The following is a 26,459-nucleotide window of genomic DNA, read 5'->3' as shown; positions in this document are numbered from 1 at the left end:
CGACTGTAAAATGAGAGTGAGATAATTCCTTAGAAAATACTCTACGGTCATAGGCTTTATTACTGCAAAGAACTGATTGCATGCAGATTCTGGGTCTGCTTTGTGCAACATGACCCCTCACCCCAGACGTCTCTGGGCCATCTTAGTAGTAGTCAGTGTAAACAAGGAAAAATGGTAATTACCTAGAATAGGAAAAAGCAAAATTAAACATATTTGTAGATGTACATCACTGTGAGCAACCATCTGTAGGACGATAAATAGTGGCATACGTATATAAACACACTGGGTTGTGATTCCAAACAACATATTCTGTGTGTTTATCTCTGCATTAATGAGGTACTCAGCCTGCGTTTGACATCTGTCACTTTGCAGTCATGGCAGTGTGGTTCTGAATTTGAGAACAAAATGCATGGGGATTATTTTAGCCTTTCATTCCATGCACTGGAAGTACACGTGATGGAAGACATTTGGCCAAACCAGGTTTTTTCTCTTGGATGACAAAACCAAAATGACTGCATACGTAAGCAGATGACATAGCTTGAAATGCATCAGTTCAGGAACCCAGGTACTGAGGCTGTGATCGTCATGGGCAGGCTTGAGAGCACTGCTTTCGTACAGGGAGGAATGACTGACAGATAAGCAAGGTTTAGCTAATCCTATTTATTTGGTCACTTCAGCATTCAGCAGAGTGTTACACTTCCTTTTTGACTTGCTTTTTCTTTCAGAAAAGAACAGCAGCATATCCAGATACATAGCTGATGGCTCATTTACTCACAGTGCCAGCGAGTGCCACCGCAGTGATTCTCTTCTGAACTTACATGAATGACAGATTGTTCAGACCACTGGTTTTTAGCATCCCCAGCATACTGTTGGCAAGAATTCCTGCAGGGAACAGAAGTACAGTTGATACCTAAGGAGTTACCAAAGATACTCAAGCCACATCCTGGTACCATTGCAGATGAGCGCACTAGCTTTAAGTTCCCACAAGATTTAGCATTTCACTTTTTCCTTCTTCCTCCATGTGTTCTGGTTGTTCAACTGTCACTGCTTTGAGAGGATAGATGGTGGCATGCAGGAAAGACAGCATACACAGAGAGGCAGAGCTGTTTACAGAGTGACTTAGAGGAGCAGCAGCCAACACTGATTTTCTGCATCTGGGTGGAGAGGGCAACCTCACCTTCATCAGAAGGACCAAATCTTGGAGACTTCCAGTGCTCTCAGCTATAAATCAGAATTTAGTTTAAGTCTCAATAAAGAAGGAGGATTTTTTTCCTTCTTCGCTCTTGGCTCCACTGACTGAAGTTATTATTCTTAGAAATATATTTGCCCTTTTTGAAAACAGTCTGTGCACCTGAGCTCGTTCTCACGTAAGGCATACTCATGAGAAAATGCAGGTAGCACAGAATTACAGGAATGGGTAATTAAGCACCCTTTGCGCAGTCATGGTTGATGGCTGCGTAAGTGGGTTCCACATTTTAAGAGCAAATGGGTAGTCATTTGTGGTGCATTGCTGCAAGCTAGATTTCTTCTGTCTGAAGAACAGAGAAGAACCTGCAAATTGCCTCTTAGAAATTCTCAAAGGTAGTTCGTGCTGTGTATGCTCTGGTTATCACTTGAAGTTCTTACAGAAAAACTGGTGTGAGCCTGGAAGTAAAGGGATAATAGTGAAACTCCAGGTAAATAATCCTTGCTATTGTACTGCAAGTATATCTGTTACTTCTCTGATGCTAATACCTTGGAGTTTCCTTCCAAAAAGCACAAAAATAGTAAGAAGAAAACCAGTTTTCACCCAAGGGTGGTAATCTGACAAAGATATGGATACTATTCCTGAGCTGTGAGTTTTAGTGCTACCTGCAGAGATGGTGGATGGATAATTTCAATCACAAACACTTAGGAGAAATCTGATGTGGGGCACTGTTCCAGGAAAGCAGTGCCAAGAAGGATAATTTTATTCTTCAGTGTGGTTTTGGGTGGTACTTGCCTTATGCACTGAGAACCCTTTATAGGTTATTTCTTGAGCCACATTTTTGTCGATGAATCTTCTGCTCCACGGCCAGGGAATGCTTCTGGCTAGGGGAAGAAAAATCCATAGTGTTGGCAGCAAATTTTATGACATATTGGGTGATGTCATTAAGGGAGCTGTTAGCAATCTGTCATTTAAGGAACAGCTTCGGCTAGTCCAACATAAGGGAAGTGATTTAATTTCATGTCTGCTTGGATTTCTCCTATATAATCAGTGGAGGCCCATGAGAATTAGGAGGCACAGCATGATCCTCTCCTGATTACTTTGCTGTCATCTCCAATTTATGGCCTAAAATGCATGAGAATAAAGTGTTCATGCCCAGAGGAACTCATGAGGGCTTGTTACAGGGTGCTGCCCCGATTCATTTAGCTATAGTGACTGTACAGGGTAGGCACCCTTGTTCAGGGAGTCACGGGGATGACTGTAGCATCTAGCTCAGGTTATGCAAACATGGTTGCTGACAAATGGCAGGGGGACGAGAACTCTGTAAGAGTATCCATGAAGAGGTACATGAGGAGGTGCTCTTCCTGGCAGAAGGCTGCGCATTAACCCAGCTTGTACCCATCCCTTGGGGGTTATTGTGACTGTTACAGCTTTCTGTCAGCCTTCATTTCACCCCCAGGTGACTTGATCTTGTCATCTGTGAGTTTTCCCATGAAGTGGGGAAGTGAAGGTATGGATGTCCCACAGAAAGGGCAGCTCACTAGAAATGGAAGGAGGGCATGTTCTTATGTTGCTTCCTTGAAAGCTCCTCAGCTCTTCAGTGCAATATTCTGTTTCTGTTGGTTAGTTGTGTTTTAGGTCGGAGAACTGAACAGCAGAAAATTATCCCAGATTGTGGTTTGGACATGCTGCATAGCAAGTTCAGCCTCCTTCTGCTTTTACTGTAGGGCACGGGAAGATGGCTTGGGAGTACCACCACCAGGAACCACTGAGGCTGGTCCTTCTCCCCATCCCTGCAGGGTGCAGAGCCCAGTACTGTGATGCTGGTGTGGGGATACAGGGTGATAGCTCCAGTTTGTTGCCAAAGGATGTGGAAAGCAGAAGCACAGGTTGCTTCAGAAAAGGATTAGACAATTAAAGAGAGAAGTGATCCAGTGATGGCTATTGAAGTTGCTGGTCTGCATGGATCACCCTCTGGGGAGGAGATGGGTGTCAGTAAGGAAGGTGTGATGGGGGAAGAATGCTTCACATTCAACTTGCTTTTAAGTGTCTGATACTGTCTGCTGTTGGGAATGTCATTCCAGGCTAGATGAACCTTTAGTCCCAACAAAGTGTATCTGTTGCTCCTTTGCAAGTATTTTTAACAGAGATTATTTATTCTTTCAGTGGGCCATGGCATATTCCAGTATGAAGTACCAGTCAGAGGATTGCCTGACCATTAGCATCTTGGTTTGAATCTTGGAAGTGCTTCGGGAGACTTTTTCTTTTCATAAAATTAATTCACAGATCTACAGACTTTAAGGCTAGACAGGTCCATTAGTCTGCTTTACTGGATAACATACACCATAGAATTTTACCAAGCTATTGCTGTACCGAGCCCAAGTATGCTAATATTTGTTCCTTTACCCTGCTAGAAATGGTAATGAGATGCAGTAAGTGTTTGCTGCCAGAGTCAGAATCATTCTTTTCCCTTCCCAGGAGATGGCTACTGAGTTTATCTTCTCCATATATCCTATGATTTTAAAAATACAGTTGTGGCTGATATAGTAAATGGTTTGTGCATAACATCTGTGAATGAAAAAATGCCCTAAAGTAGGAGCAATATCTAATAATATATAGTTAGCATTTATATAGTGGCTTTCAACTGTTTCAAAATACTTTGTACATAAGGATAGGCATGGTTATCACTCTCCTAGTTTTTTCGGCCTCGGCATGTGAGGACAAAATGCTTTGCTGTCTGCCCACTCTTGTGTTGTACATCAATAGCAGAGTCCAGAATAGAATCCAGCTTCTTGCTCTGCACTGTTGTTGTCTGTCTAATCAAACTGGTATGATTCTGGCACAGCCCTTTATAGGGCCAGTGGTTCTGCAAGTGGTTGAGCTTGAAAGGAGTGAAGGGCCATAGCTTCAGTGACTGAACTGCCATGGCAGATAGGCACTTCTGAAATGCAGCTTGGTCTTCACCGTCCCCAGGAAGTGGTGGCAGTGATGTGGTGAGGATGAGGGGTCAGAGGTGGGAGTGGAGCACACTGCAGTCACGAAGGCTGAGAATGGATCACATCGTGGGAAGCAGAATTGGCAGCAGTGAGAACTCGGGTGCAACCACTGCTGTTACTTGAATTCTTAAATCTGATCGTAAACTAACCATGAGTCAACTACCCATGAGTAGTCATGAGTCAAGACCTCCTAGAATCAAAAGTCTGCATAAAAAGACATCACAAAACCCAAATACCCAAAGTTGGTAAGGACTAATTGCCATTTAGAGTCATACCTTTTCAGATTCTCCTTTCCAGAGTTTGGTCTACAACTCTGGAGGTTAACGTGACATTCTTGTGACTCGTAGATCTCCAAGAACCAGCTCTTTGGTAAGTCACAAAACGTCTGAGATACTTGGTGAAATTCTGAGAGTGAGCAACACTGGGGAAAAAATAACAATTAACCTAGAAACTGCAGCCTGAGCTTCAGTGGTAAAGAGTTGCAAATGTACTTTTTTAGGGAGGAGGAGTAGATTTTAACCTAAGTAGGAAAAGCAGTTGGTGAGACAAAAATGTTGAAATCTAGGTAAAATGACAGGGCTGGCTGATGAGCCTATTTTTTTTTTTAAAAAAAGGTTTATTTACGTGGAGGACAGGAAAATGGCAGAAGGGAATGTGTCTACAAGAAAATTTATGACAGTTAAATTCTAGCACGTAGGGGAGTGTTAGAAATTGGAAAAACACCTGTCTAAGAGAGATAAATTTGGCTGTGCAATGATTGTCTGTAAAAGCAAAGTTTAGTACAAAAAAATCAGCTCTTGTAGGTTTTTAAAATCTTAATTGTATAATTTCTAATAATCTGCAAGGCTTACTTCTTCATCATAAAATTCCTAGGAATCTAGGCAGGAATTTAAAAAAAAAAAGGCAGAATGAGATTTTCAGTTTCAAAAATAGTTTGCCAAGACTGGATGTTGAGAGAAATCACTCTGCAGTGTTTTATTGAAGAATAAGTACTATTGAGTAAAAGAATAATTGATAAATGATTTTTCTCTCTTTCTATTCTCTAAGCTGGATTTTGTTGTTCTGTCTAGATGAAATATTCACGATGGCACTGACCCCTTTCTTGTGCAATTTGTCCAATATTTGCTTGGAGATGTTCAGAAGTAGTGGAGCAGAAAATCCCCTGCTACAGCCAGCATTTGCTGGGGATTACTCTTCACACTGGTATATGTTGAAGGAGAATCACTGGACAAAGTGATGAAACAGCTGTGTGACTTCAAGACTAGAAATCCTTTGTGAGTGTGGTCCAGCCAAACACCCTGTCCAGAGATGGAAAGCTGTGGTCGATTTTTATGAAAGGTGTAAAAATACAGAAGATGTTGAACAGTTCCTTGAAGCATGCACATTTGAGCTTCAGGTTAATGAGAGAGGTGAAGACAGTGCTGTCTCTGCTTCTTTTCAGTCCCTAGGAAGGGTATTTTTGGGGTCGACTGGGGATCTCCATTTCCTGAAGGAATGCCGAGTGTTTGCTGATGCATTATACCTGACCATACTGACTTTGCTGCAGCGCCACTGTGAAGGGCATTCTTAAGCATGGGGTGTAAGTCTCAGTTAATTAACTATCAAAATAAGTATGTATAGAAATACCTATGTGTCTTGCAGAGTGACCAAGGGATTTGTGTTCTCTCTTTTGATAATTGGCCAATTTTGCTAGAACTCACACCTGGGAGCTCATCAGAGCAGTGACGACTCCTGGTTTCTGAGAAGCGCATGCTTCTCTTTGGGTACTCAGAGTCATACTGCAAAAGAAGTTGTGATCAGAACACTTAATTAGTTTTTATCTTCTACTGCCTCCGTAACCTGTCTCCATTATCGTATTGTCGCATTTTGCTCATTACAGATGGCTAATGATGGCTGACAGCAGAGCAGGTGCAACCTGCAGCGTGAGCGAGCCCCTTAGCTGCTCTGTTCTGTCTGTGGGATGTATTGCAATGGCCATCTGGCTCCAGCGCTGGCATTCTGGGCATTGGAAACACCAGCGTTATCCCTTCCAGCCTAAGCAGCTGTGTCAGAGACGCAGTGAGGGCAGCATCTCATGTCTTGCTTTCTCCCTGAACTTTTGGTTCCCTAGATCTATCATCCCATTTTTATTTCCCCAAAAGTCTTGTCTCTCTTTTGACTCTGTTTTGCCATTTGGCCAAAAGGATTTGTGGCAAACGCCCAAGAGGGCAGCTTTTGCTGAGTTGAGCACCAGTTACAGGAACTTACTGCCTGTCAGGATAAGGAGTGTTTCCGGAGGGGAAGGGTCCTCCTTTTGGTGGTGGTGGTCAGGGAAGCTTCCAGTTGTAGGCTTACATCTGCCATGAGCTCCTCCTGGCACTGTAGTCAAATAATGTTCTGAATTTTATTTCTTACAGTCAGCTGAGCAGGAGAAGACATTATTCTGGCAAACTCTTAGTTATGCCAGGTAGTGGGGAGGTTGTTGAGATAACCTGGATGAAACGAAAACACAGATGGTATCAAACATGCAGGTAAGGCAGAAGGCACATGTGCATGGAGGAAAAGCAGGCCTGTGACGTTGCTGGTCGCATGGTGGAGCAGTCCCTAGATTCTTTCAGGGTGAGTACACAGAACGTGGTGCTGTGTGAATGCAGCTGTACTGTTTCCTTTTTGGGATACCCATGGTATGGGGCACAGATGGATTGAGCTGAGGTGTTTTTAAAGAATGTTCTACCAAACTTTGCTGAGAGATATTGGTGGTAATTACATATCATCTTGCTCCACGGTCCTCATTTCTAATTGCTTGGTCTCTTTATGTCACTGTAGCACAACTTGGCTCTAATCCAGTCCATCTCTGGTCCACTGTACTCCTGCCTGCTAGAAGTTTTTATACTGAAGAGCTGCCATAAATGTACAGTATCAGCTTTCCTAACCTGGTTAACTCAGTATTTTTTTCATTACGATATCAGAAGGTATCTGCTTTTATGGATGGATGACTAGAGAATATATTTTTGTGAAAAAGATCTCTTTTTTTAGTTAGGAAGCAATTCTAAAGATTCCTGAACAATTCTTAATGATATTTATTCTACTCATCAGACCTAAAAATAGTTAAAGCAATTTGTGTAGGAATGAAAAATTGCTTGCCTGTGGAGTTTCAGCTCTTGAGTGGAAGGCAACCTACTCAGATCAAACGGTGAGGTGAAAGTCAGGATTTCCTAGTTTAGAATTGCAATTTTGATACTTTGCAAAAGTACTCATTGTGGCTTTGAGCACATCATATAGTTTACTTCTTTAAGTCAGCTGTGCAGATTACTTACTACCTAGGTCTGCTATGGAAATGCCATAGTTAACATTTCTAAAAGTGCTTAGTAAGTCACATCATGCTGCTTTGTAGTTGGGATGCATTTGAATTTAACCTGGAGATTCATTCCATGTAGGTCGTGCCACATTGCTTGGGTTTCCTTGGGAATTGTTGGAGAACAAGAGGTTAATATGTAACCTGCTAAAAGCCTGTTTGGGCCTCAGGAAGAAAAAGGTTTCTCACCCTTGCTTTGCTCTCTGATCTGAGAGTGTTGCAGCACTTTGCAAACATCCACGAGTGGAGCATCTTAACCCCAGCAGGAGAAGGGCAGCTCTGCTGCTACTTAATGAGTAGAAAACGGAGGTTCAGAGAAACTTACACCAGCAGTTTAGACTCCAAGAGTCTGAGTCTGAAGATGCTGTTTTTCTGAGGCTGGGTCAAGGTTGCTTGGGAAAGCTGTGATAATGTCCAGGTCTGTAGCCTATAACGCTAGTCTCTCAATAACCAGATTACCCCTGCTGTGACTGCCAGGCATTCCTCTGAATGGAGCTTCATGCAGAGTTAGAACTGATTGAATGGGAAGGCTGACACTGTATTAGCTAGAACACAGCCGGTGACATTGACATGAAAATACAGCCTAGATTAGCCAAAAATTCTGTGTTGTATGTTCAGTGGCATGTTATTTAGTATTGAATGACCTTTTCCATCATATTCTTTCCATGACTTATAAATGGAGATGAATCCAGGTTTGTCTGAAGTTGCAGTGCTGTGATGCAGCTGATGATAACCTTACAGTAAAACTATGTCATGAAAAACCTATTTACTGTGAACTCTCTCAAATGACAGTCCTCTCGTGGGCATGCCGGGAGTCGGGGACCCCTCTGTAGTGTGGTCTGTAGGAGACTGATGCACAGGGACTGAAAAAGCAGCACACTGTCTATTTGAAGGGCCTGACCTCTAGCTGAGCATGAGAGCCTGCAGAATAGCGCAAGACTGCAGTAGGAAGGGAAAAGTGCCTTTCTTGTGGCTAAGACGTTGGGCACTGGTCTTCAGGTTGGTCTGTGTGCTAGTCTGGCCCAGAGAGTGAAGTGCCTTTTCTTCCATCTGGAAATTCCATCTCCATTGATCTTCACAAACTATAAGGACAAAGGGACCGCTTCGAACACTTGGCCTGACCTTCTGGTTAATGTGGCCCACAGGGCTTCCCTGAATTAATTCAGGTTTGAATTAAAGGGGAAAAAAAAAAAGAGAAAGAAAACGATTCTCCTGCCAGTTCATCAGATTCCTAACCAATTCATATTTCAAAACTTTTAATTGTACTAGTTTTACTGCAGTTACTGTTTCTTTTCCAGTTTCTTTCTAGTTCAGATCTGGATTGGAGAACACCATTGAAGTGTGTGGTTTTTCCATTCCTACTAAAGGCTTTGCATAGGCGGCGGGCTGTAAGGAGGGACTTGGGGCAGAAACTCTGGAGGATTGAGCAGGGGCAGGATGGATCTAGTTCACTCTGCTGCCATGTAGCTGAGAGGGTGTAAGGGAACAGGCACCTGCACAAAATGCCTTGGAGCAAAGGGCTGTGAGAGGGCAGAGGCCGGTTGTGCTTATGGCAAGATGAGCTGGAGTTCCCATCCCTAAGACCTGGAGGTGAAGAAGGAAGCTTTATAAGTAGCTTGTCAGCTTAAGATTATTTTGATAAGCTTTGAAGCTAGTCAACAGATGAGATGGGTTAGGAAAAAGATACTCTGTGGTGCAGCACCTGCTGGGCTTCTAACCACAAAACCCAAAGTTCATGGACCTCAGAATCTACCTATGGCTTCTGCCCTCTTGCTTTCTAGGAGGAATGAGGCAACAGCAGCTGGACTGTCTGCAAAGTCAGAGGTCTTTTTTCCATTTCTGCTCTTGTCCATCTTTTCTTAGGGTGATGTGACTTAGCAGTCCTTCAGGGGCAGGGCTGCACTCAAGCCTGAAGCGTGAGATCAAGGTGCCTGGCTTGGCTTGGCTGCTGAAAGCAGTACTTTCCTCTTGACAAGAAGCAGCAAGGATCAGACTACACAAAAGTCAGTGTACTCAGGTCACTATTGTGATATAACTGTCTAGGACAAGCATCTCAGCCTCTGATTGTTGTTTGCAGTATAAACAAACTTTAATTGCAGTTGTGGGACAGTTTTTCCATTGATGTGAGCTTCCCAGCAGGAAAGGCGAATGCAAAGCAAAGTTTTCATAGATGGAAGGATGCTGGGAGGTCCTGTCCCGCCATATCGGTCATAGCAAACCGAACTTTTCTCGTGTTATAGTTCAACACATCCTGAAAACACAGCCTTTATCTGCACCCTGTTTGGCTGCCAAAATTCTCCAGTCATCACCCTGGTGCCAATCCAGTCATTCATCCTGCCTATGTATGTGATTCACCCTGCTTTCACGGACGGTATCTGTGTCCTCATTCCTCTGTCTGCTGTTGTCGGTGAGCTACCTGGCTGTCAGGTCTGTCCAGCTGAGATGCCAGAGAACAAGTGCAACAGTAATTGCTTGTGCTTTATAAAAATACCTGAACTCTTCAGTGAGCAAGAGTTTTTCTGCAGTTCGCAGCATTTAAAAGTGTTATGCAAAATGCTGGCTTATCTAAGGAAGACCTGATTTCCAAACCAAAAATTGATTGTTTTTCCTGACTCCATTTCCAATATATTCCATTTCCTGCAAATCCCGAAAGTGACAAAAGGTCATGCAAAAAAGCCCACAGAATCTTTACGTTAGGACATGTGTATTATTTTTTTTCTGTTAAATTTTAGAAGTCTGTTTAAAGAAAAAGAAGAGTTTATTTAAAAAAACCCTCATGGCTACCCAACTTCACTGTAGTAGGTAACAGAGCACTTTCCAATGGTGCTGACAGCTCAAGGCAGGTTGCTGGGGGTTAGCAGTGTTCTGGCAGAGCACATTTAACCTCTTAACTGACTATGCTCCAGTCTCCAGCCCTGCTAATTACCATGTAGCACAACTAAATAAATAATGCATGCTGCATTCCTCTGAACTTCTAAATAGGCAAGTGTTACACAATCATATGGACCTTCCCATTAATGGTGTCCTATCTGCACAAGTAGACAATTTGTTAGGGCATCTGTCCTGCTGCTTGGTGAGAGACTCATTAAGAGGTGACACTTCTCAGCTTTTCTGCATTTCCTAGATGCTTGCTAGTAATGCTGGGTCTCACGTCCCCAGCCCATAATGATATGGCTGGGAGCTGTTGATTTACATGAATCACACCCATTCTGGCTTTGCCTACTACCGGTTCACATTGTAAAAGGTTTGCAGTTGCTTTATCCAGTGATAAACAGCAATAAGGAGACATTTGCAGTGTTTGTTTATAGGATTTAGTTGCAAGATTGGTTCAGAAGTAATGGGTGCAAAGACATTTCCAAATCCATCAGAGGAAACATCTTGGGAAAATTTGGTTGTTTCTGTTCCAAGATCATCCATATAGCTGATTGGAAATTTTAACAAAAAGATTTTTCATTAGAAAGTGCTTATTTGCAGTCATCAAAACCACATGTAGGAGCATGTTCAGTTCCAGCAAAAACTGAAGGTAGTGGGAGTGGTGTCTCCCATCTAGGGCAGGAATTATGAGGGGAATACTTGGAGTAGCCCATTGTCTGAGGAGCCGAACACCCACTATCAAATCTTGAATCAGAAAGCCTAAACACCTAAATGTTAGAAGTTTCTTCCTGCCCAGGAGGATGCCCTGATAGTCACCCTGTTGGCTGTCCCAGGATGTCTCTCCCTTTTGTGGAAATCTTCAGAAAGGTTTTGGTGACATCGCCATGAGGAGTGGGTGTCCTTTAGGTCCCTTCCCAGGGTAACCGCACACACAAGACCATCCTGCAGTGCTGAAAGCCAGTGTAAACTGTTGCTTTCCCCTTCGCCTTCAAAAGGGAGTCACTCGTGGCAGTGCACGGGAGTCTCTGAGATGTCACTTGCTGAGCCACTGCGTGTGTTACGCTGCTGGGGCGGCTGAGCCCGATGTGGTGGGGCAGGGTCCCGGGCAGACCCCTGCCCCCGCCGTGCCACCTCCAGCCGTGTTCCTACCTCTGCATTGCAGGCAGGGAGCAATCCTGCGTGTCGCTCGCTGGTAAGTTGGGAAAGGAGGAGAAATCATCTTGCATGCACTTCCCTGCTGTGCAGCTTGACAGAACCAAGTCTTAAGGCTGTTGTTGTGTTTGCCTCTTATGGAGGGAATAAATAGGCCAAATAAATAAATGAAAAAGGCCAAAGGCTTTTTGTCAATGGTTGTTCCTTAATTGTGTTTGGATCCTTCCCCCCCCTGCCTCATAACTTACAGGAAGCCCTTTAGTACCAGTTCTCATTAATACATGAATGAGTCCTTATTAAAGACCATGCATTCCCATACACTTTTCCAAAACTATTATCTGTCCATCCTGGCCTCTGTAAGAATTCAGAGTATTTCTTGGGTTGTTATTGTGGTGTATTGCACTGCCCTTTTCTGGATGAGGATAATAATGAAACCTTGCTATAACCCATATTTTGTCTGTCTAACATCTCATGACTGTCACCTTCTGAAGGAAAAAAAAAATTGTAATGTGGGTGCTTTCCTTATTGAAAATTAATTTCCTTAACCATAGTGAAAGAGTAACGTTACCTGTAATTATATGACTAAATGCTACAGCCTTTAGCTGTTTTTTGAAGCTTTTCCATATCGTAAGATAGATGGCAATGTAGTCAGATTAGCTGTAAAGAGGAATGTTTTTTCCTTTATGCTTTTGTGGCTGTGGCTGTGTCATAAGGTCATATCCATATTATTAGTATGTTTGGCTTGTTTTTCAGTGATTAATTCGGTCCTTATTACTGTAACTTGTTAGATAGTATTTTCGGTTTCAGTCAGTGCTTTTCCATTTACATTAATATCTATTCCAGATAAAAATACTATAATGAGTGCTGACATAATAGATGCACTAAAGGGTGGCTCTAAGGAGCTCCAAAGTAACAGCTATCTATTGGTGCATAAGGGACTATGTTTGGTTTTATGAATTTTCTATTTTGTTCATTTATTACGACTGCATATGCTTGACAAATAGATCAGGTGGAAGGCTTTAAAAGATGTACAGGAGCCGAACAATCCTTAGCGGTTCAGATCATTCTGTTTGGCTGAATACTGATACAGGAAATTTAATTGGAATGCACTCTCATTTCCCAGGCCATTTGAAAATGTGATGAATTTGGTGTTCCTATGAATGCTGGCCTGATTATGTGGCCCACATATTAAGCTAACTTTGATGCCACTGATCTGGTAACCATAGAACATCTTACTCTGTCCTGTGGAGGCAAGTCCTGAAGTTCTCAATGCAGTTCATCAATTTAGCTGACTGGTGACCAATCTGTTGGGTTGCAACCTGCAGACCTATCAAGGTTTAACGCAAGGCAGTGTTACAAAACCCAGCTTGACTGATTGATTTCTTCTGTTTCAGTAACACCAACAGTGTGGTAGGTCCTGTACAAGCAGTACCTAACCCAAATAGTTTGCTTTCTTAGGTCAGCAGGTGGCAGATAAGGGGGAGGGATAGAATATATTTTCAAGGGTGGCTCTTTTAAAAGTATTTTAATGGTTTCTTTCTTTCATCGTCATTGCTTTACTATGTTTCTTGTATATGTCAGTGTAGAAATTAGTCTAAGGGGGGGCTCAAAGGGAAGACTGTACTCTTACAGAGTGAGCAGGTAATCTGCTATATAGCCAAAGGATGGTGCCTTAATCACAAACATTCTGCATAGGATTATTTTTAACTTTGCATAAGAACTTTTGACAGGAGACCTCTAAACCATTTGTATTGACTTACAAAGGGCTAGGTGTGACAGCAGTAACCCTGCTGCAGAAATGGATTGCAAAAGTTTGCTTTCGCAAGTTTCTTTGCTATGGCTAATCCAGACCCAACAGTTTGTCCATGGGCCACAGTGTTCAGGGTGGGATTCTCTTTGCAAGTTAGGTAATTTTATAAAGTCTGTCTTCAGGGATGCCTGGGCAAACTGGTGATTGCCTCTTTGTCTCACTCTCATTCAGTGTTTATCAAGGGGAAACAGTGGCTGCAGTGAAAGCCCATGAGGTCGAACTTCATCAGTGTGTAGAGAACCCTAAATCCAGCCCTTATGGTGAAACAACCATTGCGAGGCTTTGCTTTGCGAGGGGAGTTTCTCACTGAAGCAAAGACCTCACCAACTGTGAAACAGCTAATGCTTAACTGAGCTCAGCTTGCCAGTGTCCAGCATTCACTCTTGACCACAGTCCATTGCAAAACTTTTGCTGTTGGGTTGAAATCTTTGACCAATTTTGGGTCTGGCTGTCTTAGAGACTATCTCTGCCATTAGCCTGCACTGCATCTGCTGCAGTGGGTTGTTGAAAGCCCATGGGTGAGGGATGCTTGTCCCAGCTTTGCTCATGAGCTGCCGCTGACTGTTGATAAGGGAGCATTGCCTCCCCAAGCCTCCACTTCTCTCTTGACCTTTCCTGTCTTCTCCAGACTGTGGGTACATTTGTTCTTTGGCTAAGCAAGATCTGAATCTACGAGACCAAATTCTGAACAGGGACTTTTGAATTTCACATATGTGACCATAAAAAGCCAGAATGCGCCAATTTATTAATGTGTACATTCGTGTTGTCAATGCTGCAACTTTGCGCTTCCCTGCTTACAACTGTTCTTTTCTCCTTTTAATTATTTGTATCTTTTTATATCAAAACAATTTGAATCTATTTCTGTTGTGAGATGGTGTAGGGTAATGATAGGCATTTATGGGTTCCTTTGTTGAGCTGCAGAAAGTGTTTTAAAAGCCTTGTAGCTTTATTTTTCTCTTGGAATGTCATGCTACTTGCAAACTGACATCTTCATCAAGGCTCACTTATGACAGGACAATGCAACTTCCTGTGCTCATTGACAGTCCTTGGAGCTTATTTCACTCCCTGCTCTTTTCCGGAGACTATATTTGAAGTAGGTAAGATCACTGAAACCATGGTGAGATGTGAGAGGCTCCAGATAAATTAGATGGCTGAAATAACAGTGATTGCTTTTAACTTGATTTTTCTTTTTCTCTGTTTGCAGGCAGATGGGAGAAAAGGTCTGTACTGCAGTCATTTACATGATTGCCTACTTTATCGCTTGACCTGAGAACCTGAGTAGTGGTAGGTAGCATAAGCTCTAGTCAGGCAATGAGAGGCCAAAGTGAACAAGAGTTTTCTTCGTTTAACCCTTCCCTACTGCTTTTACTGAATACAGCTAATTTTTGTCACTCACGTACAGAGGCATTTTGAAGTTGAATAGAGATTAAAAGGGACATTTTAATCTATCCAGCTTTCTTTGTGTGAAAGATCAGCATTTAACAGTTGATTTTATTAACAATTCAAATGAAACTGATGAGTTTTCTGTATATTGTGTTGGTCTTTGTGGCAAATAAACATTTCTGCAAACAGTAAAGAGCTCAGAAGGTACATGTGGTGTATGTTTATTACTCATCTGAATTAATCTTTTCTACCTGTAAGTGGTGGTGGGTGGGAGTCTTAGAATTGAAAACAGAAGTATTTAGCAAGATAAATTTGAGATGACAGCAACATTCTGGATTAAAAAAAAAAAAAAGATACAGAAGCAGAAAAATTCAGTGAAGAAAATTTGGAATAGACTCTTAGGGAACAAGGATGCTGGAAAAGAATTGGACAGGAAAATCTCTGTTTCACAGAAATCTAGAACAGGTGCTGAAGTTGCTTGTGCAACATGTTTGATTTCGTGCCTAATGCATATACAGAGCAAGGAGTGATGGAAGCAGACTGAGTGACATTGGCCATAGCATTGCTGAGGTGCTGTTCAAAGATGCTGATGACTACAGAGATCAAGCCAGTGAAAAGAGGAGCCTGCTAGTCAGAAGGGAGCCCACCTGAGGAAGCCACCCAACCCTGAGGGCCGTGGAGAGAGAAGTGCCATGATAAACACACTTTTGGGTGTTTGGTCCCAGACTGACTCTAACGCACACCAGATCTGTGTGTAGGAGTATGGGAGATTAGCTTTTCAGCTACACACAGGTAATTCAATGGTAGTTAAGTTAAAAATTAGGTAAGTTAAAAAAGGTTTTTGCACAGGATTTGTTTTTCTAGACAAGTCCAGAGTTAGGAAGTTAAAAGACAGGTCATTTTTATTTTTGCCAGAGCTAGTGATTTGTTGGCTGGCTTAAAATAAGTTATCTAATAAAGGAAGCTACAGTTTAATTACTTGCTGCTTTTGAAGTACGTGATGTGATCTAATATTAGAAAGGGAAAGATCATTCTAATACTTCATTACAACTTCTAAAATTGTGACCATAATTTCTGCTCCTAGGGCCAAATAACATTCTGCAGCTGAGGTGGGGTATCTTTAGTTACAGACAATTCATGACTTAGGTAATTTTATATAAAAATTGTATACGCAGACATGCTTGAATTTTTAAAAATAATTAGAATAATCTGGAAGACAACAAAAAGAATCAGTGAGTGCTTTAGATAGTAAGCTCCTGTTATTTTAAATCTGAACATAATTCTACATGTCCTGTACCAAGTAAGTACTAGACAGGTGGAAAGGATACATATTTATATAAATAATAATCTTTGTCATGACCTTTTGAGAGTTCAGGAAAAGGTTTGTATCTTTGGTGTCATATCCAGGTACTGTGTAAGTATTTTCAGATAACTTGAAGGAATCTTCAGGATTTTTGTAGGTGCAGTTTTCTGAAAGCACATAAAAGGCCTTCGGAATTTACCATCTCTGGATGCACAAGTGCTCTGATGCTTGAGTGAAATGTTTGAAAGCAGAAATGATGCCTCTCCCTCTTAAAGCCCATGTTCTTTTCCTCGTCAGAGCAGTCCATGAAGATATGCAGTTTGCCACATTGCTAATTCCATTTATACAGTTGTCAAACACAATTTATTTCTAAAGATTTCAAAATACCTTGCAAACTAAATGTTCTGTTGCCAACACAGTAGATCTGAAACCTGGAACAGCGGAATCCATATAGTGGGTGAAGGGAGGATGACCAGGGTCAGCCACCCATCAGTAACCACCAGGCACGTCCGCGGTGAGGAGGCAGCTGGGAAGGTCAGGCAGGGAAGTCCATCAGTGTGGCTCGCATGGCACGTGGCCAGGTGCTCCCGTCCCTAGAGTATATCCCAGCAAAGGCAAAAGGGAGAGGTCTAAGCCAAAACACAGCTCCTGAGCCAAGCCTTCTCAGCTTCTCAACACAGCCCTTTCCCGCAGCTGAGCTGTTTTCACAGCAGTCGTACCGAGAATCATGTTGGTGCAGTGTGCTGGAGCAGACCTCAAACAGAGCAGCTAGACCCCAGGGAGGAGGAGAGGGGGGTACAGAGCGCACCAGCACCCATGGCAGATGGTGCCAGTCTGCACGTCCCTGCTCCTAAATCAAACATAGCTGCAGCTCACAAGCTGGGCTCTTCAGATAACTCTCCTGGGGGATGACATCAAGTCTTGGGAGCACATTCTGGGGGCACTCATGGGTGCTCCCCATCCCCAGGGAAGGCTCCTGCCAGCTGCACCACCTGGATTGCTGTTTAAAATAAATGGCAATTGATATTTGTCACTATTTCTATTTCCCATTGAGAAGACTTGTGTAACCTTCAAACTCTTGCTGCTGTTTTTTGGGAAACTGTAATCGTTTCCAAAGTGCTCTGTGTGCTGGTTGTTACTCACACCAAATCACCGTTCAGAGAGGTTTTAGTTGCATCGTCTCTAGAGCACATTTGCTGAAATTCATCTGAGCTGATGCCTATCTCAAGGTACATGCTGGTCAGGAAGATAAAACTGCTCAGTTTGTGGATATGTATTTCACAGTGGAGTTGATCATGATTGTGAATACAGTTTCCATCCTTTTAGTGAAAAGATCTGGCTGTCTGAGTAGGCAGAAACTAGAAATGCTAACCCAGAAATTATATCCTCAGAAAATAACCTTGAGTGTCATGGCTGAAAACATACCTTTAGGGAGCTGATGAATTCAGTTGATGAGGATTTCTTTAAAGAACACAGTTCTTTAATGCAGAACAGAGATTTTGTTCATTTTGTTCCAGAGCATTGCAGTGGTAAAAGGTGAGGTAAAAGGTAAAAGGTAAAAGGTGAGGTTTCCCAAAAAAAGAACACCCCAGCTCAGGTTTCAGTAAAAAGCCAAGTGAATAACCATGTATAATTCCTTCCCACTGCTTTCTAAGATGCTCTTCTTTATTAATTTGAAGGGAATCCAGGAACAAGGCCTGTTGATGGGCACTGAATACAGGTATGCCAGGGGAGGACTGGATCCTTGCATATTTTTTTTTCTCCAAATGGGTGGACATAAGATCTTTTGTTCAAGAATTCAAATTTTAAATATAAATAAAACTAAATTGCTTTGACCTCTAACAAGGCTTGGGTTAATGAGGGCAAGATGTGAGATTCAGACATTGTAGAAATAACAGAACAAAAATTCCATGTACTGGAGCAGTTTTTCTGAACCAAGAAGGAAAGGATGCCAAGGAAATTACTAATGTAAAAATGCCAGCCCTTCAGATCTGAGTACACAGGCAAAATCTAGGACTGAGTAGGTCATCTTCTTCAGTCTGTTTTGGGATGTGTCACTGCCTCTCCACCTGAGCTCTCGCTTTCTTATTTCCTTATTGCACATGTCCCTGTCCAGAACAGCGCTCAGCAGAGCTGTTCTGCCCAGGTCATCCTAGCCCCTGTGTGCACCCTTGCAGATAAGCTCATTAGGGCTAGTGATAGCCAATCTCTGCCCTCTGTCTAAAAGGCAAAACGGTGGCTAATGTTGCCACTTTCTGCAAAGTTTGATCGAGACATGGTAATTAGGGCTCTTTCTTTACTTGCCATCATTGCCCACTGGGTCTGGAAGGGTGATAACCATGAACAATTTGCTGAACGGAAACCAGAGAAATAGTTCAAAACATGAGAAGTGGCATTAATATGCTGACAGGTTCTGTCTGCCAGATGATTTCTGGTAGTGAATCCAAACAGCCCAGACCACTGAAACCTCTGTAGGTACATTCACTCCCTGCTTATTTTTCTCCCAGCCTCCAGAGAAGTGAAAGATTCCTTTTCTGGTCCGACCGCAGGGCCAGGGGATGGTGGAGTTGTGGCACAGACTGTGGTACTTCATTGTGAAAGCTGAACCGGGCTAGTAACAGCTTTGTCGTGGAGACAAAGCGCTGGTTTCAGCTTGGGGCCCTTGTCCTGTGCAGAACCCTGTTGAAGTCACCGTCTGAGTGTCCCTCATTTGGCTCATTTTATCAGAGGCCGTCCTCTCATAGAATTCCCTCTAAAAATCCCCAAATTTTCAGTGGTTTTAGAATTATGAAATATGTTCATGGTCGTGTGAGAAGAGAGGAGGCGGTTGCACTTGTATTTTGTCCATTTCCTCTGCAGTCATGAAGTTGAAGCCCCTCTACATAGGAAGCATTCAGGTGCTCTGGCATCCATTCTTCCATTCCTACTTTATCACCAGTGGATAAATCAGCAATATTTCCTTTTCTGCAGATTACAGGTTGAGAGAAGACAGTAATTTTTTTCCTGAGTATGCTTGCTCCTTTGAGAAATCAGGTTTTGAGGTTTTGGTTTCCTACTTAGGACAGCATTTGCAATCTATCACTTCAACAAGGCTATCTGACAAGGCATCAACATTGCTTTCTTGTGTGAGGCTGCACAATCACAGTGGTACAGTTTTTCCAACTATACAGCAAATCACTCCTCAGGTTTGCAGATTCTGTTGGAGATGGTGTTTGGGTGGATGTTCGGTTGTGATTCAGAAACTGCCTCCTCTGCAAGCCAAGCTGCAAACAGTCTGTGACTGTCCCCACTGTCAGGGGTTTGTTGCAGGTTGTACCATGATTTTCCTCTGTAGAATTACTTTTTTTCTGTAACCAGCTGCCATCCACTTCAACTCAGCATGTGTTTGTGTCAGTACATTTCCAAATTGTTGCCAGTTCCCAAACTAAGACTAGCTTACTCCATCCAGCATGAGAAGAATAGGAAATACGGGTAAGCCACAACATGGACCGTTACAGGAGTCTTTGTAGCTCTGAAAGTGGCAAACCGCAGTCTGCTGATGCAGAATCTGCTTCTCACCCAAACCACCGAGTTTCACAATAATGATAATTTATTTTTTTAAAAAAGAATGTTCTATAATAGGAATAGAATCCTACAAAACTCTGTGTATCTCTGAACATTTAGGGAGCTGGCCCATTCAGTGCACAGCCTCCTTTCTTTATGCTGATGGAAATTTTTGTTCTGATGATAACATGCCTCCAGTAAACTTCCAGGCTTTGGAACAACTCTCACTCCTTTGGCTTTAGTTCGAAATGAGCAGTTGTCAGTCCATCTCAGATGGATTTTAAATATTTAACTTCTTGCAGAAACCTTTTTTCAGCTGGCCTTAGGATATCATCTGCAGGTAACATAGGAGCTGAGAGAGGCAGACCAGGTAATACTACCTCTGTAGGACTGACAGATGGGGCAGGTACACTGCCCAAGCCAGGGGTCACCATACATTGCTGCAGCCTGCGTTCAGCTGTGAAAACAGTTTCCTCTATCTTTTCTGTCCACTTCACCTTGCCAAAACCCATTATCATATCTCTCTTGGTTGAACCTGCTGCAGAGTTGGGTTATCATCTCTCTGTAATAATGGATAAGAGTAATTTCAAATTAAATTAATTTTCATGGACTAATAGAATAACTGAGGTTGGAAGGGAAGATTATCTGTCCAAGCTTTTGTACCTTTTCTCCACTTCTGATCTGATTTTACCATATTTTTTCTTAACCAGAGCTCTAGATGAGCCCAGAGACTGGTTAAACTCAGTTACGCATTTCCTCACTGACTAGGAATACTTCTCACTCTTGTAGAGGGAGAAGGGTTGGTGTCCTTTGGTGTCATTCCCTTGCTGCCCCTCTGCAGGCAAAGTGAATGGGATTGGGAGAATGATTCCTGGTTATTAACCAGAAGCATCTTAGACCTCTATGCTGGAAAAAGGCCTGTAGGTTGTGTCTTAAATGACATAAAGAGCTTTTAGCTCTTGGTGCATATCCTGGCTGCATCTTAAACCCACAGTGGGGTAGGACTGAAGTGCCTCGCTTTCCAAGGGAAGGAAGTATGGCACATAAGCCTTATCTCATTGGTCCCTTGTCTGGAAAGCTGCTGGACTGGAGCTTTGGCAATCATAGGTACTCTTCACGGTCAGTATTTAGTCATGAAGTCTCTTGAAGCTTAAGCTTCTCGTCTTTCTTGCCCATAGTATTCCTTTACACCAGTCAGGGTAACTGGTTTGGGGTTTTTTTTCAGCTTTTCTTCCATCTTTCATGATCCTTCATCATCTTCACAGCAAAAATGTGTCCCTGTTCTCTTCACCTAAAAGGCAGTAGCACCCTCAAACTCCCCAACAGTCTAGGTCCCAAAGATGCTCTAGCCTGTCTTTTTACCTCCGGAAACTATCCCAGTAGTGAATAACTATTACATGGGTTCTTCCCTTGAGTGAAGAACAATTTGCTGACTGTGTATAATTTGTTTCATCTGACCCACATCTTTCCTTTTTTCTTCCCTCTTTTTTGTTTTTTACAATACAAAATAACAACTGTCTCGGTGATTCTCATGTATCTCATCGTTAGTGCCCTATCTTCCTCCACTTAACCACCTGCTTCCTAAACAGAAGAGGGACTTTGGTAATAAGGACGTCTCTTTTGTTATGCATAAATTGTTCTTATTTTTCTAGCTATTTTTTGACTGTGCAGGCATTAGCTAAATGAGTTCCTATAATTTTTCTACCAGGTCTCTATTCTCTTTGGCTTAGAAGTGACTTTTAGCTTCTTTTTTGTCTACTAAATATGAGTCTTTCTTTGACTTTGTACATACTAAACACAAAGTTGTGCTTACAGGGCTTGTGGCAGCTGGTCTTTCTCACCAGTGCTGCCTTCCTATTATGGGATGCTATTACAAGGAAATATTGAATGTCCTCTCAGAGGCCTCTGTTTTCTGGTGCTCACCAGTATGTCCAAGCCCAGCTGATAAAGTTCATGCTGATTCACTGGCATTTCATCCTATAAATTCTCAGTGCTACTGGGCAAGTTTTCTGCATCCTTTAGCCTTCTTAGTTCTTCCTAGACAGTTCTGGTTTAGAGCATTTTTCCATGTACTTAAATCTGTCTGGCTGGACCCTGTGCCTCTCACATACGGGAGCTAGCTGCATAACTGACAGAAAGGGTGGGATCCCAATCTGCATCATTCAGTCTCCTCCTAAAGCATAAATCCTTCGAGGGGCCCAAATGGGCATCCCGTGACTCTCTTCCATTCTTTCTTGAGTATCTGATTTCTTCCCAGAGCTGAATTTTGTGATGTATTTTCTAACCTTCTTGCTATAGCTCATCTCTATTAGCAAATTCCAGATCAACCAAAGTCTGTTTCCATATACAGGAGGAACTCTTAGTCTGCAGTAGATAGACAGGTGTCTTTGCTTTGCTTACTGTTTGCAGTTGGAAGTTCTTATCGGAGCTCTCCTTTTACTTGCGTTGTCCAATGTGGCCATACCCTGGGGTTGTTTCTGTGGGATGCCCTCCTGTTTCTTCACCTGTACAGTTTGCCTTAACATGCGTGGCCATGCAGTCCCCTACACACGCACATACGTCCCTGCACCCCAAAATACTCAGCATTGTTATTTCTTTCAGAACGTTTGAATACTTGCTATGCACTGTGCCGGGATTTTAACCAGAAATGTATTTCTCTGTCATCTTTTATGACGTGGATGATGGTAGCTAACCGTCCTGATTTCAATGAACTTTAACCCACTTTGAAGATACTCTTCTCTTTAATTAACTTGAGAGACTCAAACCACATCTTGAAAGCTGGCACCACCAACAGTGGCTGTTGGGACAGCTCTATTTGAAGGCCAAGTGTGAGTTGACAAGTGGGCAAAACATCCTCTCCCCAAGTCAAAGGGAAGAAGTATTTTACATTGAGAGTTGCAGCGGAGGTGGTAAGAGTACCAACAAGGTGGATGAAGGGGAGAAAGTATCTAAAGACACATAGTAGGCTCTGTAGATAATTTTTTCTGGAAGTGACTTGTCTACTGATTCAAAGAAGATGAATATAAAGAAGTGGGTGGATAGATTTCTTTCAGAATGCAGGAAAAGTCAGGTAGTACATCAGGATATAAATTAGAAGGTCTGAATATAAATGAGATGGCACAGTAAATGATGAGATGTAAGAAGAGGCCAATGAAGGTAACGTGTTTTGTTCTCTTAGTCTGGAGACTTTGAGAGACTGAAAGAATAAAAATGTGAACAGCACTGGGGGTTTAGTGATGGGTACAAACCACAGGCTGGAGTCTTGCTCAGCCTGGTATAAAACCAGAGGTACCAAACTGAAATCAGAAAAGCTGCCTTAACACAAAGCTGACAAAAGAGATAATCAGGCTCTCTATGAACAATCTGGAGTTCATCATGACAATCTGGGCTCATCATGACGGCTGAAGGGATTGTATTAAACAAGGATATTTCAGGTGGCAGTGGTAGCAGTTCAGAAGAGGCTGTTTTAGCCAAGGATGAGATAATTTATCTAAACATTGTCATACCTTTTCTGGCTTACTCTAATGGCTGTAAGCATTCCAGCAGTGAGTCAGTAAGTGACTGCCATGGCCAAGTTAATTAATACAAAGATCTGGAACATCTGTTTGCACAGGCAAATTAGCGTGTGCGTGTGCACAAACCTCCCCTCCCCCCCGCCCCCCCGCCCCCGCCCCCCCCCCCCCCCCCCCCCACCTCGGTTGGTCCTGCTGAGCTCCGTGGAAGTGTTTGAATCAGAGGCTGGGAGAAAAGGTTTATTTTTTCCCCCTCAAGTGTGATTCACCTTGTAGGATGTTCTATTTAAAAAATACTATTCTTTGAAGTTTCTTGCCATCATTTTCTTTCAGATGTAATTCATATGGAAAGACTGGTGGTGGAAGAAAGGTGTTATCGGGCATGATACTGCAATGTGACTCTCATGCAAAAATTCTGTTACACAAATAATCTATAATAGGGAATTCTGTTATTTCAAGGATTGTGCTGAAAATTTTCAGCTTTGCTAAGGGCAGATTCTAATTCTTAGAAGATTTTATAGATTTTTTTTGATTACCAGAGAAATTGTGGACAGAGGCAAAAAACAGAGTAAAGTATGTGTTTGTGTTGGAAGTGTGGCTATAGACAGGATGAGTGGAGGTAAAAGTTACTCTGTCCAGCAACAGAATATTCATTTTGCTTTGTTTCTGAAAAACTTACGTTGAGGAAATGGGAACAGAGCAGCTCCTTGTAAAATCTCTTTACCTTTTTATTAATCCTTTCCTCCTCAGTAAGATTCCTTTTCAGTTAAAGGAGAATTAAGTATTGTACTGTTGTGTACAGAACTTGTGATACCTATTTTTTGGAAATCTACTTTATGGGAAGGTTTACAGTCTACTGCAGTGCAGGTTAGTGAGAATTTAATGCACATGCACGGGATTGTCTTTGTATTTCCGTGAACATCAAGAGTTATTGTTTCACAAAGAAATTATTGACTGCAGGTTGCTTTGGTAAATATTTACACTGCATTCAATAAATCTTGATATTCATCTCAGCAGAAGTCAATATCTACTTATTAGTAGTATTTTTCAAAAGAAGATTATTGATAAGAGCACAAAATAGCCAGGTGTAGGTGACAGGCTGCTGATAAGCATTCTGAAGACGCTAAATCAGAATTGTCATGTGATAGAGAGGTAAACTAGTAATATCTAGAAGTTATAGTCTAGTTTTTTAAAAATATCAACTACATTTGAAATGGTGCGAAAAACAGAACACGAGTGCTTGCACCTTGGGCATCCAGGAAAGGAGGGAATTACTTAGACATTGTATATTTACCAAGTAGAAAATTTACATGCAATAGATTTTGAAATTCAGCAAAATAACAATATGTTGGATGGTTCGGACGTTCAGTGGTATTTATTATTGTGCATACTTCTTATAAAGTAACAGCTAGAGTAGCAAAGATCCATAAGATCATTAAATGTCTTGAATATGTGCTATTTTCCACCATAATGTGGCAAATACTGTATCAACAGATAGTCAAGAATATTTTGTTTACAGCCAAGAGGAAAAAAAAAAAGCCTAGAGAACTAAAAATGGCACCTAATGAAGCTTTTTGGCATTTCTAGTGGACCTTTCATTGTTGCAGCTTTCTCAGAAGCAGAACAGAATTTCTAGTCAGAACGAGGAGAAATAAAAAAGGGAGAAATAATGGAAGTAACCTTACATTTTGCTTTCTTTTCATCAGTGGAGATCAATAAAATGCTTGGTTGGATGCATTTACACTCTCCCTCCCTCTCACCTTCCTTCAAAAAATTACAGAAAATAAGGCAAATTTTATTTTGATGATTCTTATTTCTCCTTAATTCTACAGCACAATATAGGCTAGAAATATTTACAAAGCATCCAGATCCATCCTGAAAAAAAGGCTGCATGTTGCTTGAATTGGTAATAGTCCTGTTCCAGGATATCTTTTATGTTTCTAGAGCACAAACATCTACAAGGGGAGTAATAATATTATTTCATTGTATTACATCCATTTGTTGACTTCTTCAAGTCACAAGGGAAGGAAAATACAGGAAATACTGGATTGTTAATGGTGTTTCTGAAGATAGAAATTCCCAAAAGAAGGGTCCAAAGTAGCAGTTGAAGAGAACTACCTCATGATACTTTTGATAATGTAGGAAGGAGGAAAAAACAGATTGAAATAATTATTTGCCTTTGAAAAGACATATAAAGATAGAAGATTCTTCACAAGAATCAAAAGCAGTTCAAGTCACATAAATGTAATGGAAAAACTTAGATATACTGACTGAAAAGTGCAGCAAATAAAACTAGGTGAACCACCTTTTGTGACGAGGGTGTCAAAGCTGATAAAATTCTAGCTTATCTACTGGGAGGGAGAAATCATGAGGAAGAAATTTGTTAAATAATAACTGAAAGGCATGTTATAAGACATTGTCGATCTATTTAAATCTGCCTTTCGTGGTTCCTCACGAATGTGTATGTATTGTGAAAGAGAAAATCTACTGGAGTATTTAAAATGTAAAAGTTTTGAGTTCTGTCAGCCTCAAGAAAGTTGCAATTGCATTAGAGAAGTCATTAGCTTAAACAGAGACGGAAAGGGTTGTAACAGTTTGAAATTTGGGAAAAGCCCAGGACTACTTCTGTACAGTAACAGTCTGTAAAATTACAGACCTAATTACACCAGGTCTTGGTTAATGTTCTGACAAAGATGCTCATCTAGAAGCATGCACTGTCTTACTATCAGATGACTCATAGGAAAATAATGCCACAGATGAGAATGCTTTTTATTACCAGTGTCTCAATAATAATAATAATAATAATAATAATAATAATAATAATAATAATAATAATAATAATAATAATAATAATAATAAAATAAAATCACACTGCATGCTGGAGAGAAGGGCTACTGGCCTTGTGACTGCAGGGAGGCAACTTGGATCTTAAGACATATCCAAGGTAGATATCTACACCTGAAGCTTCCTTTATAGCTATGTAAGAGAGAGAAGTTGCTTTGCCCTGTTTTCAGGTGAGATAAACATCTGCTCAGACACCTCAGAAGTGTCTTTTTCCATTGCCTCCTTTTGTTATTACCTTTAAATGAAGTCTAGGCATCAACTCAGATGTACCTACTCACCACATTGAAGCCTATATTTGAACAGGTAAATCCCCCACCAAATGCTTTAGACTGCAAACATAACTATTTCTTGGAGCCACTTTTCAGATAATATATAACACATATTGACCTGTAACCTTATAACCAGATCAGAAAAAAACAGATCAGCCTTCACGTTATTCTCTTGGTGCAGCGAGGGCCTTTGACTTCCTTGAGAGGCTGATTTTAAATTAAATATTTCTGTCTGTGGCCCCCGGCATAGCCG

General features: G+C 41.7%; 1 protein-coding gene across 2 annotated transcripts in view; it reads left to right on the top strand.

Moving 5' to 3' along the window:
* LHFPL3 (LHFPL tetraspan subfamily member 3) overlaps positions 1 to 26,459 on the top strand; it is a 252,144-nt gene that overhangs the window by 17,093 nt on the left and 208,592 nt on the right. The window lies entirely within an intron of this gene.

This window comes from Falco biarmicus, chromosome 5 (genome assembly GCF_023638135.1).
Source record: "Falco biarmicus isolate bFalBia1 chromosome 5, bFalBia1.pri, whole genome shotgun sequence".
NCBI classification, from domain to species: Eukaryota; Metazoa; Chordata; class Aves; order Falconiformes; family Falconidae; genus Falco; species Falco biarmicus.
This window is presented reverse-complemented; position numbering and strand designations above follow the sequence as displayed.